Here is a 9,755-nt window from a genome sequence, read left to right as displayed (position 1 = left end):
GAGCTACTTTTGATCAACTATTTTTTTTTTTTATCTGCACACATTTTTAATAGGGAAAAAAAAAAAGGAGCTTTTGAGATACTAAACATTCCTTTTCCATGTGCAATTAGAGCAGAAAAGGGAAGAAAGACGTTTTCCAAGTGCCCGGCTGGCTCCCTTCTGCCCTCTCTGAGGATGCCCGAGGCTGCTGCGAGAGCGGGACCGGGAGTCGGCTAGTCCCTTCCCACCGCAGCTGGCTCTCCAGCGGTGCCATCTACTGGTGTTGTTGCAGCGAGGCTCCGCCACGAACATCACCCCCGTGCGAGGAGGGAAGCGGGGCCGGGGGGCCACAGCTCGGCTTGGGCCTCAGTCAAAGGGCAAAGCCAGGAAGCCTCAGCCCCAGCCAAAACTTCAGTTTAGAAAAAAAGCTCTTTGTCCTTTGTGTCCTCCTCAAAGCATTTTACAAAACCAAAACATTAGATAAAAGAAGAGGAAGAAAAATCCATAAAGAGAAGTATTCAGTGTTATACATTATTTCCTTCCAAAAATACTCTTCCCATAAGTCTGGCAAAATAATTTTCTCTTTAAGTAGCTACTAAGTCAAAGGAAAGCATGTACTTGACAAAGGTGTGTTAACAACTAAAATCATCTACCAGTTACAGACATGCAGTGAAGGATGGTTGTTTTAATCATGGTTTAGAGTCACAAGTCAGAACACTGTAGGGATTAAGCAAGAGAAAGGTGTCTTTAGGCAGTACTCAGAGAGGAGACGGCAGGCAAAGGAAGGAGCAAAACTGAAGCTGCAGGCTCAGGGCAAGTGGTGAAGCAGCACAGATAGAAATTCAGCCAGGGTAGCAGTGTGCATTTAGGCACCAGAGGTGTCTGGCAGCAACTTTCAGATCAATGCATGACTACTGAAGGATTAGATCCTGTAAAACCAGGGCTCACTTGCCTTTATAGTACATATGCTCACATACACTAGCAGTGTAGGTTTAGAGCTAGGCATTTCACCATTACAATATTCGGTGATGTTTCCCTCAGATTTTGCTCTATTTTGTTCTGTCAGTCTTCTAAAAAGGCTGTTTTCTGCCAAAAATTCATTCACCATGCCCATCCCCCTAACCTCAGCCCCACTGTGGTTGCCTACCTTCTCCACCATCACCAAGCATGGGTTCATTTCACCAAGGACTGCAACAGCTTTATCCCGAACTTGTTGGCTGATCAGGTGCATATTCCATTGCTTCAGTTTTATGCAAGCTACCATCTGCTATCTTTGCTTTTTCTTGTTCCATTTCCATGCTTTTCAACACATCTGAATTTGCTGGCAATAGACCAAGTACCGACTTTGAGCAGATCTCTCCAGCTGTAAGAAAAGTTCCATCTGTAGCTTCAGGCTCTCCCTTTGCCTCATTGATTTCTTTTTCTTTAATTGCAATTGAGGCCTCAGCAATATTTTCAGATGGTTTATCATCAGCTACTACTGTTGAGGCAAGCTTACAGCTTGTAGCAGTTGCTCCTATTTCAGCCTTTGCTACACTGTTTGGAAGGTCTTCACTGGTTGTTTCTCCCACATCTTCTATCAATAGTTCTTGTTCTTTACTCTCTTCTGTACTACTGGAGGTCACATTAATTGAACATTCACAATAGTAGTAACCAGATTTCTGCTTCTTCTTATGCATGGCACAGAGATCAATTCGACTGAAGAACTCTGTGCCAAAGTAACTGTCTTCATATTCTTTATACAGATCCAAACAAATTTTTCTGAAGCCCTGAATATTGAAAGAGTAGTGAGACATATGTATATTATATGTACACAAATACACATGCGCTGTAGAAAAGTGTGTCAAGTATTATCTTAACAAAACTTAGTAAAGAAAATACCACCCCTGCACCCCACTGCTGATTAGGATAGCAATATCAACTCCATGTGTAGTATTAAATTAATACTGAGAAAAATGAATCATTCAAGTTATAGGAAATTTGGCTTCTGTTGAATCCTTCACCTATCCCACCCTACACAAGAAAAAAAAAAAACAAAACAAAGATACAAAACCAATTTAACCCACTGTTATTTAAATGCATGCACCTAATTTTAGATATTTCAAGCAATTTCATAGTCACCACATCCACATCCCATTCTCCTGAATTGCCTTTAGCTTTTCCTAGAGTTTACTTTGCTCTTTTTCATCCCACTGATATCTTTACAGACTGAAAAATTTAACCTTCTACTTGGTGTACACATTCCACAACAGCAATTAGTGTGCTAGAGACAGGTTAGAAATAGAGCTCATGCACCTTCTTCCTTGTGAGCAAAGTAGTATTCAAAAGAAATTTACTCAGCAACTTACTGTGAAAGCAAGTTCACATCAAGCCAGAAAAGAAAGAGAAAACTGCAGCAGCTCTTAGCTACCAACCACTGTCAATATCCCAATGGCCAATTGTTAGAACAGTAATGACATATAAATCAAAGTGTATTCTCCTATGGGTGTGTTTTGAGATGTGATTTTCAGACTAAGGAAAGTAACTTCTATTGCCATAATCAAAGCATGCGTTCAGAAATCATTGTAGTGTATGTCTGTCAGGACTAAAAACCAACAGTCCCTCATCACAGTAATTACTTTGCAGTTCTTCCCCTCAGCAAGTTTGGGCACAGCAGCACTAGTTCCCTTGTACAAGTGTCACCAGGGATGGGCAAGCATCCAGCAATTTTGTGGTTCCTGTAGCTTTAATTCAGACAGCAACAGGCCGCCAGTTTACATAAGGAGCTCCCACAAAGCATTTAGTCTGTGGCAAACCACATGCACCAGGGGCACACATAGAGATGAAGTGAAGGACAGACGAATCATTAAGCAACAGGGAACAGTCTCCACCTTCTCTTAACCTAATGAGAGCTAACAAGGCTCCAAGGAGTTCCTGGCAGCACATTACCTCAAAGAGGTCTCAATCAGTTTGTTCAGCCCTACTCCTAAAAGCAGAAAAAACAACAACAGCAACAACAACAACAAAAAAGTCTCTTTACAAGCTTTCTTCCTCATAATGACAGCATTTTTAGCAGATGAATATGTATGGTTCACAGTATGGGGATTGCGGGAGGGTAGCCAGAACAGCCAGTGTCACCTGGACAGAAACAGACATAAATAGCTTCACAGTCAAACACATCAAACCATTAGGCACTGCTGCCCCAGGTGACTAAAACACTTGAAAATTTAATTAAACAAACAGCACACCTTTTTCTGTGCCCCAGAGATACCCATGTGTCAATCAGAGCCAGGCTGTTCAGGAGCCAGGAGCTGTGTGTCACCTTAATGCCACCAGATTCAAGTTCTGCTGAAATGCAGAGATACAGTACACATGGGCTGTTTTCTGGGTAATTCGGGACAATAATGGAAACTTGAGTAAGGTCATGTCATTAAAGATAACTTATCAAGTAGCCAGAAGAGGACAGGATTAGGACTGCCCTTCCATTAAAAATCTCCAAGTATTTTAATACAAGTGTGTGACTCTGCAGGATTGCTGCTCTCTGACCACTCAGGGTAGAACACAGCTATTTGCAGACCTGCACCAAGTGAATCTACTTGAAGCAGCACAAAAGAGAAGGAACAAATATTTTCAACTTTAGCAGAACAGCACTTGATCCACAGCTTTGCTCTGGCATAGGTGAGCAAAGGTAGTGCCCAGCACTAGAAGCTAACAGCCCACACTGGAGAAGGCTCTTACTACAGATACTGAAGTGGATTCTCTTAAGAGGTGAACTGTTCCCTTTTGGCTCATTAGAAAGAGAGGTCAAAAAACCTGAAGAGCCCATATTTTATATTTGTGCTAGGGGCACGCTACACATTTTGAACCTGATCTTCAAACAGCACATAGTACTCCTTTGGTAGCTATTCAAGATAAAAACCACACAAACCAAGCTCTCTCCAGCCTCTTGGGATATTTAGACACACATCTAAAGTCAAAGGTGCACAATTTCCCAAGATGAAAGTTAGCAGTGGTAGCAGTTGTTTTAAAGAGAACTGACTCCTCCTTCCACATGAATGAGAACAAGGTCTGCAGCTACACCGTCAGTATCATCACATACCTGTCTCAATAATGAAGTATTTTTGAGATGTAAATTACAAGTTGTTTTAGTAATTCTCTCAAGGTTCATATAAAAAGCACTTAAGTTGGATGAAATACTTGATCAACACCCTTACAAGGAAAGAGTTATTTATGGTACAAAAAAAATAATTACAGCCAGTAGATGGCATCATAATAACTAAAGTGATATTTTGTCTTATTCATACTTTGGCATCTTCTAGTGTTTAGGAAGGCTGATTTCTCTCCTGCAGCATTTAGGAATAGGATACTATAGAAGTAGTCAGTTTTCCTCCTTTTTATCCCTATTATATTTTGATTTTGAAAGAAGTAAGTTGACAGTGTCAACTTTCTATCAACACATGTGCCATATCTCAGAATACATACACACTAATCTTCCAGTTTGATCTTTGAAGTTATATCCTATGTCTAGGGTTGAGCCTTACTACCCTCAAGGAGATTTCTACATGGACATACGGAGTCCACATGCCCCTAATAACTAACTTAACATAACAGCCTCACTCCAGTTTCACAGCCCTGGTGCACTGAATAGTATTTTAGGAGCAAAGGTTTTAAGGTGAAAACAAATTTGGACAAAATGGGTAATGTTTAGTAGACAAGGGAAGAGCAGTGAATATCATCTACCTGAATTTCAGGAGGGTTTTTGACTCTGTTTCCTGGGAGATCTTCATAGAGAAGGCTGATGGGTTATTGGCTGGCTGAACAGTGAGGTGGATTAAAACTGAATAGCCAGGTCCACGTGGTAGTGATTGGTGGGCATGAAGTCTAATTGGAGGCTGGTAACTAGAGGTGTATCCAAGGGGGCAATACTATGTCCCGTACTGTTTAGCATCTTCATTAATGGTCTAGATATTGGGGCAGAACACACTCTGAGCAGCTTTACTGATAACAAAACTGGGAGGAGTGGCTGATTCACCAGAGATCATGCTGCCATCCAGAGATATCTCAACAGGCTGGAGAAACAGATTGACAAGAACCTCATGGAGTTGAATAAGTAGCACTAAGTTCAGCCATTAGGGAGGAACAAACCAAGGCACCAGCAGAGGCTGAGGGCTGACTGTGAAGCAGTTTAGCAGAAAAAGACCCGGAGGTCCTGGTGGACCAGGTTGACCATGAGCCAGAAGCATGAGCAAAGGCAGCCAGTGGTATCCTGGGCTGCATTAAGAAGAGTGTTGCCAGTAGAGTGGGGGAAAAGATACTTCCCCTCTGCTCAGCACTGGTGAGGCCACACCAGGAGTACTGCATCCACTTCTGGACTCACCACTCAATCGACACTCCAACATTCAAAGATCTTTACACCTGCATATTTATATATAAATATATACGTGTGCAAGGAGATGGCATACGTGAGTAACGCTGTGGAGGAATAAGCTATATTCAGTGCTAGAGGAGAGCGTGCAAGAAATTTTATTAAAAAACTTGATAGCAAAAAGTGCGAAAATACTCCAGACAACGCCAACAGTAATTCCTACATGCCTACTGTATAGTTTCGTTTACATTAGACATTGCCAATCCTGTGCTCATGAAGATCCCTAAGGGCAGTATAAAAGAAAAGACTTTCAGCAGAGAACTATCAGTCCTATGCAACTTTGATTGTATCATGTATAAAAAAGGCAAATATCAAGTCAACATAAAAGTACTTGAAGTGGACAAATATAAGGTCATTTTCTTCAGCTATTATAGCATTCTTTTGTTTCTTTCTGCATGCTCCTCTAGTGTTTCAGGTTTGTAATATATTGACCTCATAAATATAAGTACTATTCCTGGAACAAGCATGACAGTTTACACTGGGAAATGAGCAATCTAATCAAAGTTGTTTTTTACTTTAATTGTTTGTGATAAATCCTATACAATGCTGCAGTAAATGTTAGAAAAGCACATCACACATTTCCAGCATAAATCAAGGCATGAGTCTGACTTCCAACAGGACATAAATCTTGTGTGAAGATAAATATTACTCAGAAGCCATCCTGCCCTATAGAAACAGCTTGATGTGGGTTTTGTGCAAATTTGACTAGCCATAGCAGAAGGAAAGCACTTTGTACTCTACAAAAGAGCCATACACAATATGAGCAAGCGACCTCATTTCTCCCAGTTGGATATGAACAAATACAATTTTGTAGACCAGTTGACCAGTATAACCTTTGTTAAATAATGCAAGTTATATAGTTCTCTGGTTACAATGATTATTGCCTAAGTACAGGAGTCCCAAGAACATCATTAGAAGGAAAATAATCACTATAACAGATCCCAGAAATAGTATTTTTCAACCCAGTTACTTACCCTTCTTCTCAACCTTGATGCTTTGGAGAGTTTCAGGAAAGTAAGATGTGGTTTGAAGTCCTTATTCCCCAAAATGTAGAGATTCATTTCAGTAAAGCATTCTTGCACGGCTTCTATTAAAAAGATAAGAAATGAATAACATTTAGGAGGTATGGAAAAAAAATACTTACAGGGAGGTTAGACAAAAAGCCACTATGCCCTTCTTGAGCAAGACACAGTTAAAAAGTACAGCAGGTAACCAGTTATACTATCACAGGCGACAGACAAAGAAAAAATACACAAAACCAAAGCTGTGCATGACATACAGACTTATGTTGCAAACCTGATACTAGATCCAAACTTCTATGTTTGCAACACAACTCCTTCCAAATTCGTAGATCTTCTATCACAATGCTGAGTTCAGGAAAGCATATGCACATGACAGCCCTGCCAGCAACAAGACGCAACCACCAGTGGACACAGCTGGGGCCTGTGATAGAACAGATTCTACCCAATTATTGCAAAGAGCAATGTGAGAAGCAGAGTGCTTCCAGCAAAAGAGTGGCTAGATTCCCAAAACTACTACAACTCCACAGCACTTACAGCAATTTAGAAGGGAACATCACACAAACATAATACTCCTTCCCCAGATAATGCGATAAAAAATGTTTATGATGGTATTGGCTTAAAAACTTCAGTCACGTAATTATAAAACAGTAAAGTATTATTCTGCATGAATAAAACAGAAGTATCTGAGTAACTCCAGGATTTATATTCAAGGCCTTTCAATTAAGGATTGTAATGACAACTCAAGCCAAGTTGAACTAGCCCTGGTTTTCACAAACTTGGAATTGGGGGATGCAGAGTCAAGAATAGCAAGGCAAAGCTTGCATGAGGGAGACCTCTGCAAGTCTGGCAAATGTAGAAGGTGATGTCTTGTTCAACAGTTGTGCTTAAGCAGTAAGAAATAATTCCAAAGTTACACTGAAAGCCTTGTCTAAGGCTGGAGTACCCTCCAACAATTTTTATTGTTGCCAAAATTCTTTATTCCTTGGTTGTACATAAAGGGGATAAAACAGTGGAGGAAGAAAAAAAAAATTCAACATTTTAAAATGGAAACCTGTGACATTTGTGGCTCTTCTTGCCAGACTCCCCACCTTGACACCTATCTTTTTTACTCTTAATTTCTTAGGCAATAAGAGAGAAACAGGTTTATTGTTGAAATTGTGTAAAAAATAGCATATTGCATATGTGACAAGTGCCTTGTTTGAAATCACCCTACTCACATTTTATTTTCCCACCTATCAGGAAGTTTAGCTACTTGTATGTTTACAAGTTTGTCATAAGCATTTATATCAAGGTCAAGTCTCTGTCTTAGAGTCTAGCTAATTAATGCTTTGAAATGTTTCTTCTCAGAGTATTCTTAAAGGAACAGCAGCTGGGACCGTATGGTCACTTTGCCAAGGCAACTGCTTCATATATTTTCCATCTGGAAAACACAAAACCCAGGATCCAGTTGTCTGACCAAGCATCTAATATCCTTTTAGATGCCCTACAGGATGCCTACTTGATCTCCAGCTGCTGCTGCATAAGGGTATAGTCTGGCTGTAGGTCCAGTGTGAATGCTGCAGACACTTCAGGGCATCTAAAAGTGATCCTATATGATCATGGTTAGATATCAAACAACCCCTAAAGTGCCTCTGGTACTTCATCAAATAGAGCACACTAACTTGAATAATTTCTGCATATCATTAAGTCTTGTACCCATGTCAGTAGGTCAAAGCACAGCAAATCCCAGGAAATAAAACATAGTAGCAAAGTGTCTAGGTTCCTTCTAGAAAAAAAAAAAAAAAAGAAAAGCCCTTCCACACACATCACCCAGGCATATAACATCTTCTAGTTGCATAAAAAGAAGCAAGCTAGAGCTTAACCTAACAAAGAAAACCTGAAAGTAGCATTTCCTCTTGCTTACCACCCAGCATCGATCCCACCAAACACCAGGAAAAGCTTATCACTGGAAGGTGAAGGTCTTACTGTCACGAGCAGATTTTCCTCAGAAAGGCTGATGATGGAAGAAAGGTCAAGGCTAGCAATAATCTTCAAGAAGTCAGTTTAGGAACAAGTTTCATAGATGGTGTCCAGCCCATGCCAGGATGGCACTCAATTTTCTAGACACCATCTCCTCTGGTTCATTTGATAAATATCATAAGAAAATTCCAAGACATCTTAAGCAGTATCTCTTCAAAGCAGATGAGGTCACTAGCAGCTAGAAAAACACACTAGTGCTCAGTGTTTACCAACTAATTGTAGTTAACTGATCAAGAGACAGGTTAACTCTCCACTTCGAAACTGAAGTTTATGGTGTAGCAACAAAAACAAACAAAGTGGCAGTCACCTATTTTTATATTTTATGATGTCAGGAACACTTCAGAGGTTCAAAGACTTCGTTAGAGCAGGCAGAACTCTTAATCTTGTTGACAAATCCTCAATAAGGGCATGAAGATAGAGATAGCTGGCAGGTGTAGCTTGATCTTTGCCAGTCAAGTGATTGGCCCACCATGCCACTTGAAAAGGCAGCATTTGAAATCCACACCTACCTCATGAGCAACCAAAAATATTGACTAAAAGGTAAGAAAAAAAAAATCCCTATTCATTGTATAATAATTCAATTGCTATGGTGAGGGAAAGGAGAGGAGACAAAAAACCCCAAAACAAAAAAAGCTATTTCTTTGGAGATATTGTAAGGATAGACTTTGATACATATTTGCATAATCCCCAGATTCATTAAGTTCTAGAAACGGTCAGAAGTTATGCAGAATAGAAAAACACTGGAAGTTATATCTCTCTGAATAGCAAAATCATTGGTAACAGAGTTAACAGCTTGAAAACTGGCAGCTTGTCTCCCAGTCAAGGAATTATTTCAGGCAGTGAACAATCATATTGCACTGAAAACAAATACTGACAGAATATTCCTGGGGTTTTCAATCAAAATTTTTCTCCACTATCTGATTAGGAAAGGGGCTCAGATCAGAAGCTAGGCATCAGGTTTCCAGAACCCTGAAGATACATATTATCCAGGCAGAGAACATGGAGGATTTGCCACCAACTATTGTAATGGTTTTTAATGTATATACAGCTCCAATATATTTTAAAAGAACATTATAGCACACATTCTGCAGAACCAAAATTAAACATTTCTGCTGGTGACAAAATAGCATGATAGAGATTGACCTTGTATGCTATGATTCATTGGGAACAAAATTTTCAGTTAAGCAAAACAATGAGTAGAGGAAAAATCAGCAGTATTCAGACAAGAGAAATGAGGTGTTCACTTCTGCATCTTTCAGGAGTAAAGAGAAAGCCAAGGTAGGGCTCTCAAAACAGGCAGATCAGGCCCTTCTTTCAATGGCACCAAATTA

Source organism: Chiroxiphia lanceolata, chromosome 1 (genome assembly GCF_009829145.1).
Source record: "Chiroxiphia lanceolata isolate bChiLan1 chromosome 1, bChiLan1.pri, whole genome shotgun sequence".
Classification (NCBI taxonomy): domain Eukaryota; kingdom Metazoa; phylum Chordata; class Aves; order Passeriformes; family Pipridae; genus Chiroxiphia; species Chiroxiphia lanceolata.
Note: the sequence above shows the minus strand (reverse complement) of the source record.